This window comes from Haliaeetus albicilla, chromosome 9 (genome assembly GCF_947461875.1).
Source record: "Haliaeetus albicilla chromosome 9, bHalAlb1.1, whole genome shotgun sequence".
NCBI classification, from domain to species: Eukaryota; Metazoa; Chordata; class Aves; order Accipitriformes; family Accipitridae; genus Haliaeetus; species Haliaeetus albicilla.
Window position 1 is genome coordinate 3015116 of NC_091491.1, and position 7991 is coordinate 3023106.

Genomic DNA, 7991 nt, shown 5'->3' on the forward strand with positions numbered 1-7991 from the left:
GGGGGAGCGGAGAGCTGTGGGGGTACAGAGTTATAACGAGGGGGTGAGAGGAAATATGGGGGAGGAGGGTGTGGGGGGCGAGGGGAATTCCTACTGGCAGCGATAGGGAGGGAGAAGCGAGGTGGTGCGGTAGGGCAGGGCTGTGACTTTTGGCGGGATCGCAGCCCAGCCTTCAGGTAACTGCCATGATCAGATACGGTGCCTTCCCCACAACCCCGACGTGGGCCTCGGGGTTTGGGGGCTCCGGGGGCTTTATTTGTACGGGGAGAGCAAGCTGAGCACCCCCAGCACCTGGCCTCAAGGTGGGGGGGAGGGGGCCTTGAGTGTCCCCCCTCACACACCGAGCTCCAGGGTCGGTGTACCCGCAGGCCTCTCTTATGAGTGGAAATGGTGGTATTTACAGCTTCACTTGTGGTAACATACAGCTAATATTGGGCCTTTTATGGCTTTCAGGTGTGCTGGTCGCCCAAGGTGAGCATTACTTGGGAGCCCGGAGTTTGAGGGGGTTTGCTAACCTTACCTGAAGTGCACCTGCCTCGCCTGGTGTTCCTCGTTGGCTACCATGTGGTAAAAACACCCTTTTCCCTGGGTAAATTAACCCTGTGGCCCCTTGTGGAAGTGGCACTATATTTTATCAATATCTCATTATCTTTATCAAGCTGTTCAAGGCATATTTTTCTTCCTAATTTGCTTTGCATGTGGGTCTTGCACACACCACTAGGAACATACTGGATAGTTCTTGGACACAGATGGTAGATTTTTAGGCAGAGGCAATTAGGATCGTTTGGTCTAAAACAGGCTCATACTGTGTGTAGCCAGTGATTAGCCACCCCTGTGCAACACAGGCAAGGACTCGAGATAACTGCTTGGTATAGGCTTTGATACTGCACTAAGTTAATATCACTCAAGTTTGACTACTCTAGCGAGGTCTTAAACAAAACTTTTATTCAGAGTGAAATATTTTGCATTTTTCAAACTTTTTATCGTATGCATGGATTGAAAAAACCCAAACCCTAGATGCACTAACGATACTAGGAAATATATCTCCTTCTATCAAGTCTTATTTTGGTTTTCTTGGCTAATGTAGGACTGCTACTGTGACTTACTGTTTGTTCTTTTTTATTTAAAAAATTATAAGAGGCAGAGCTTCTGCTGTTTCACTTTGGGGACTGTTTTTAATAATCCTAAATTGTTGCTATTCCTCCCTCCCCCTGTTTTGTGAGAGGACATTATTCTTTGTCCTTTATTTGCAGAAAGAAATGTTATGGAGTGGGAAGAAAGGAATGTGACATAAACAGACCATGGAAGATTGCTTTGTCCTCTTTTTCCTTTTGCTTTTGCCTATTGGTGGCTTCAGGTTTTTCTTTTGTTTTCTGAGATGGTGTGGATTTTTTTTCAGTTGAGGAAAGACAGCTGGTTTCTATTGGCAATTAGCCCCCCAAGAGGCAGAGGCTATTTACCTCAGTTACTTTCTAGAGAGCTAGCTTGGAAAGGTTAGAGGCCTATTAGTAGGGGACAGGTAAGGCAGCCTTCCTGTGTGTGAAGGAAAAAGTATTGATAATATGTAGAAAATAGTAATTCTTGAACTTATAATGTTCTTTATTTTGCTTTAAAATAAAGTATCTAATAAGATTTCTGAAAGTAACGGCTGAGGTAAATATAATTTTCAAGATAGTGCTGTGGCAGTGGACTTTTTCAAGACATAATGACTTATCAAGAAGATAAATTAGCTAGGCTACGCCTTTTACTATCTTGTAATTTTTTGTAGACAAAACTAGTGTGCATAGTTAAGGAGAAGAAATAAGCATATCTATGAAAGAAGGACATGGTATAAATTCTCTCTGGAGTATATTATGTTATGTATTCAGTCTGTAATTCATCTTGGTAAAGCCTGAGGAATAATCTTTATGGCAAAAATGATTTAATTTCTAGGTAGAAATAAAATTTAGATAGACTAGCATTTGTTGTTTATTAGTACTGTATGGCTTGATATATTTATGTATTGAACAACTTAGTGATCTTCTATTGCAGATACATGTTTTGTTCTTAAAGGCATTATTAGAGAGTTGGTGGAGTCCTCAATTCACTGTATGTGTGTTTAATGTTGAGATAGTAGGTAACTATTCAAAGTAACAGTAGCAAAACAAACTTACAAAAGTTTGTTTTATTAAATAATTGGTGAGTTCTCTGAATGCCTTTAAACTTAAGAGGTATCCTGTTTGCTGAATGGATTTTTTTCCTTAAGCTGTGTTGGAAACTTATTAGCAAAATGGCTCCATTCAGTGATGTGCTGTTCACATCCGTAAATTATTTTAATGCAATTGCTCATTAATAGTTGCAGATGTTAGAAAATCTTTCTGACTCCAGTACTTGTTGGCAGAGGTTCTGATGGATATTCTTGTCTTTGTTGGTATCTTTCTCTTTTCTTTTGTCTTTTTTATATAGGGAAACATTTAAAGGACACTTATAAATACTGCCTGTGTCTGAAAGCAAAATGGTAATGTATGTTGTTTAGGCAAAAGCATTCAGTCAGTCCATCTTCTGTAATCTTAGCTTTTGAAGATGCATCTGGGTATCTGAACAACTCACATGTAAAGCGTATGGAGTGCAATGGCTCTGTACATCTGTGTATCATTGTAGTGGATGGGGATGCAGACAAGCCTAATAATGGGTAAATGTATAAAGAAAATCTAATCGTAGTCTTCTATTATAAAAAAAGGCCCTAGAGATCAAACAACCTCTTGGTTGTCAAAATTCCTTCTGTTGAAGAAGTTCATGTAGAAGGGCTTCTACATCTGCAGAGAAAGATGGTTGTGTAATTTGAGTAGAAAGTGGCTGGAGCCTGATGTTGTTCTGCACCACAAAAAATTCAAAACCCTTAAAAAAAAAAAAAAATCCCAGCAAGACATCAGTGCCAAGTTACTATTTCTGAACAACAGTGAATTGCTGAAGTTCACCTCTGTTAGAGGAGGTTGTACATGTCAGCTTTTCCAAACCTGTATATGAAACCATGGATTAATGACTCACAAGTCAATTTGGTCTGCAAATTACTGCACTAAGTAGCAGTGTTGTCTTTCTCTCACAATTTTTGAGTCTGTGGTTGAGCTGCAAACCGAAAAGGATTTTTTTTGGTGTTTTTTTCAGTTATGCGTGCAGATTTATGTTTCAGCCAAATTAGGAGCTGTACATTTGTCTTCTATGTAAGAAGCAGCAGGATTGCCTCTTTTACTGCTGAATTTTTTTTCACTGGTGTGTTCGTAGGTCAGGTTAAGTCTACTGCAGTTTCACTGGAGTAATTTTTAACTGAAATTAATTAGTGTTCACATAATGAGCATTTTTGGTGGCCAGGTATAGATGCTGATATTTGTCAAAAGGTGGTGATTAGTGTTTGAGTCCTTTCATTGACCCAGTGAGGAACCCAGATGGGATGCCTGCCGATGCTCTGCCTTTTATATGCCTATCTCAATTTTGTAAATGTGGTGTAATAGTATAATTACTGCAATTATTATATTGTTTCTGAGTCAAAAGAATAAACAGTGCTATATAGTTTGAGATGTATAAGTGAAAAGTAGTAAATAAATAAATAAATACTGTGTCTGTTTTGGAGGAATATAGTTCTAGAAAGCCTGGATGAAAGAGATCAAATGTGTTTCATATGCTGCCAGTGCAAGACTATTGTTTGCATGTTTTCATTAAAGGTAAGGTACTTGTCAAAAAGCAAAAATGTGTTATGAAATTTATGTCTTGACATAGATGAAGTTCAGTATGAATGTAGTTGAAGATTCAAGCTAACTCATCAATGGAATATTTGGATCATGGTCTAGCATAGTTTAGGCTTTTCAGATTAGACTGGTGGTTCTTGTTTTGTCATGGTTTAAATATGAGCTTGTATATGCGAACAGTTTTATTTTTTTTAATTACTATAGCTGGACATACTTAGTGGAGAAAAAAGGTTCTAAGAAAACAATAAAAAACCTGCTGAATTTTCCTGCAATGTGCTTATTTTGAAGTGGGAAGGAAGTGAACTGACATGGATAACATATGAACCTACTATATCTCCTTGATGTGGATATTAAAGGAACCTTGAAAATGGTTTATGGGGAAGTTGTTGGAGGCTTCTAATTTTAAATTCTTAACAGGAAATCATTAAACTGTAGAGGAGCCAACCTAACAGACTGTTGCTCTAAAACAAGAGCTAAATGCAGAGCATTCACATGAACTTGTCAGATCTTTTTTTCAATGCTGGTGGTTTTTTTTTCTTTCATGTTTACTGCAACCCAGATAAATACATTTTCATTTCTGTATTCTTCATGTACATCAGTTCAGCAGTCACATACTGGATGAAATGTTAAAGCAATGCCATTATGGTCATACCTCAGGGAGTACAAAGAAACTGAGATTATACTTCATTAGACCCAGAGGGTGTTAACTCCTTGCATGGTCAGGTCCTGCACTCCTTCATTGGCTAGGGAAAAACCTTTAAAAATGTGGATACTGTTCAATTTTATTTTCTTCTTTACATGACATTCTCATGCTTTATCTGAGAGTATTGCTGAGATGACCGACACATTTCACATAAGCTATGCAAGAGCCCTAAGAGGTGTAATAACTTTTGGTCACTATCAGCTTGGCTTGTTGAAGCTTTCTTAGGGGCTGGAGGAGGATTATTATGTGGCTGTAAGCACCAAGACATGAAGGTTGGTCACCAGAGTCAGCCGAGGTGCTTTACAAATGAAGAAGACTTTAAGAACATAGGTTTGCCAAAGCCAGATGGGCAGTGCTGTTTTCTGCTGTTCTGTGATTAATAAGTTTGTGCCCAAGTTATGAGCTTTTTATGTGTCTGAGCTATTGGTAACTTTGTATTTTTCATCTATCAGACAAAATTAATTGTGGCTTTTACAAAATATAACTTTGTGTAACTTTATTTAAAGCATGCTATAGAAAAGAGAGGGCAGGATGCTGGCCACCCAGCGCTGGCTTGTGGTGTGGAATTACAATGAACGTACACATCTCGGTTCTTTTTATTGTCTGATGCAGCTGAGGGAAAGGAGTACTGCTGTGAAAAACGTTAGTATCTGTGTAAGCCGCCTTCCCTGCTACTCCCGCTGAGAAGGTAGACTTGTTTATTCACTTGGTTGAGTGTAGACCTATAAAATGTTTAATTTCACGTTCACAGGGGTGTCAATGTAGTGCATTGGAGCACAAGGCTTTCTTCTGTCTCTGCCACAATGTACCTCTCTTTCTGCAGTATCTGAGCTCCAGGCACCTGATCTTGTTCCCCTTTGTATGTTTCTTTTTCTTCTTTTTGTTTTTCAGTCTTTGAGCCTGTGGACAGGTAATCCTCAAAGATACCCTAGTGAGATTGCTGATGGTTATATCTGACAGACCGCGTGATGTGTTAGCAAACATTAGAAAGTAAAATAATTCATGGAAGTCATGACACTTTTCTTCTGATGTCAGCTAACCTAACAGATTCATCTGGGTTTACACAACAGCTGCTTAATCTATTTTGGCTAAAGATGGGGTCATTCTTTATTCAAAATGTAACTAATTTAATTGGGCTTAAGCCTATTTGAGAATTTTTTTTTAAACTACAGTTAAAAGAAAAACGAAAAACTTTTCATCTGCAAAAGAAATTGTGGCCTTTAATTTTGAGAAATTATTTGAATTAGTTCAACCAGACTGAGCAATAACAACGCCTGTACAGGCACTCTGAAATGGATTTTTTCAATAACTGTTAGCCAGAGTGAGAATAAGCTATCATCAAGGTCAAGTAAATATCTCATTGTATTTGCTTTAGAAACATTTTACATTAAATGATTGTATCTCTTCTTATAGAAAAAAAGCTTTTAATTTTGACGAGCCACTTAACTGGATTTCTGTCTCTGAAATAGCTGGGGGACCATGGGAAGTTTCTGCTTAGCATTTGGTTCCATTAGGTATAAAAACAAGAAAAGCACTCCCCATATTTATATACGCAAGAGAGGTGCGTGAAAAAATGCTAAATTGCCTTGCAATTATTGCCTATTACTTAGGTCCTGGAGTGTGGAAACTGCTGTGGTACTCCTCATCAAACTTCATCTTTATTAAAAATTTTTCTCCCTGCATCTTCAACTTGTGTATACATGTTCCTATTTCTGCAAGCATCTGGTTTAGTTGAATCAAAGTTTCAGGAAAAAATTAGGAAATACGGTTTTAGCTGCTGGAGGATCTGCTGGTTGTGTGCCCTGTAAATATTGAAGCACTTTTGTTTTCCAACGGCGGTTTTGAGAATGTAGTTGTTGCATGCAAAAACATCTTTAATGTATTTAATTAAATTTGTGAGTGTAGGTATGATTTTTATATGGTGCTATTGTCTTGATTGTAAAAGTATTGACAGAAACGAGGCACTTTATTCCACTTGAAAAGGCAAAAGTAATACTTGGACATAAAAAGGAGAGGCAGAAATACCTTGGCTTTTGAAGAGGAGTTTCTTCCATCATAACTATTTCCCCCCTCCTTTGTTTCCTTAACTTCCTTACAAATGCCAGACTACCTAGAATATGTTTACGTAAAGCACAGGGTTAGGGGTCCATCAGTTTGGTTCTGTTCCCGGAGTAGCCTATGATTTTCCACACTAAATTGTTCAGGAAAGCATTACCTATATTGAATGGTACTAATCCTTGCCTAACAGCATCTCTGGCTACGTTTATTCAGCTATGAAACAGGGACGTTGTACTTTCTGGAAGTAATAGACTTTAGTTGTCTCTGTGAGGACATAAGTCTGACAATATTGTTATTTTTTTGTCAATAGTTTCGAGTCAGTTTCCTTGTGTTCTGGCTACTTTGTATTAAAAAGTAATTGAAAAAATCTATTCACCCCCTTTTATGTGTGCTGTGATGTGGATGGCAGTGGATCTGCTGCAGGCCTGGCAGTTGGCATGCTGAGCTTTGTATGTTACTTAAAAGGGAAATAGGGGTACAGTGTGGTGTTTTGGATCATATAAAGTTCAAATTGGTCTTTGTCTCCTTTACGCACCGTTAAAGTATACATGTCATCGTGTATGTGGCAAATGCACTTGTATATAATACTCTGTTATGAAACTTAATGGACAGATTTTTAAAGCAGGATTTCTCAATTCTCTATTTGGCTGATGATCTGATGATTGATCTGATGGCATAAACACCTGTAAAATAGGAAGGGATAGTTATTTCACTGGATTAGTGTGGATTAATTCATTGATGTTTGTAACAGGTCTTCAAATCCCTAGGTGCTCTAGAAATCCAAAGCTTTGTTGATATATTTCTTATTTTTGTAAGTACTGTTGACTTTAATGTGGTTAATGGAAGGAAATCCAAAGTACTTGCAGTACTTAAGCCAAACAATTATCTCCATTTTACTGACAGTGGAAGTACTTTTGCAGAATTCAGTAATGGTTTTAGCTGTTTTAAGCTTGCAACGGGAAGGGGCTCTGGGAGTTGAAAGTGGTAGTAGACGGCGAATAAAACAATGTCTAGAATTTCAGCTATAAAACCAAAATGCACAAACCCTTCCACTACAAAGGGAACATCTTAGTCACAAGTGCAGCAGCCTGTCCTGCGGGGGGGACGCGTAATTCCAGGGAAATCACCGGTGGGAATCCTTATTGTCCAAGCGGGAAAGCAGGGCTTTCCGGCCAGGAGCAGGGAAAGGCGGGGGGGGGGGCCTTGAGTAACTTGCTGGGATTGCTGGAGTAACTAACTTGCTGGGATTGCTGGAGTAACTAACTTGCTGGGATTGCTGGAGTAACTAACTTGCTGGGATTGCTGGAGAAACGTGGGGAGGAGTCCCGCGGTTCGGGTTAGGAGCTGGTGCCCTACTCGGAGCTAGCAAAGCGTGCGGGCAGCCTCGAGTAGAGCCGCTCCCCCCGCCCGGGCTCGGCTCCCTTCGCTGGAGCTGCCTGCGTGGCCCCGCCGCCGGCGGTAGGGGGCGCCGTAGTGCCCGCTGCCGCGCCCGGCCGGCCGCCCCTTCC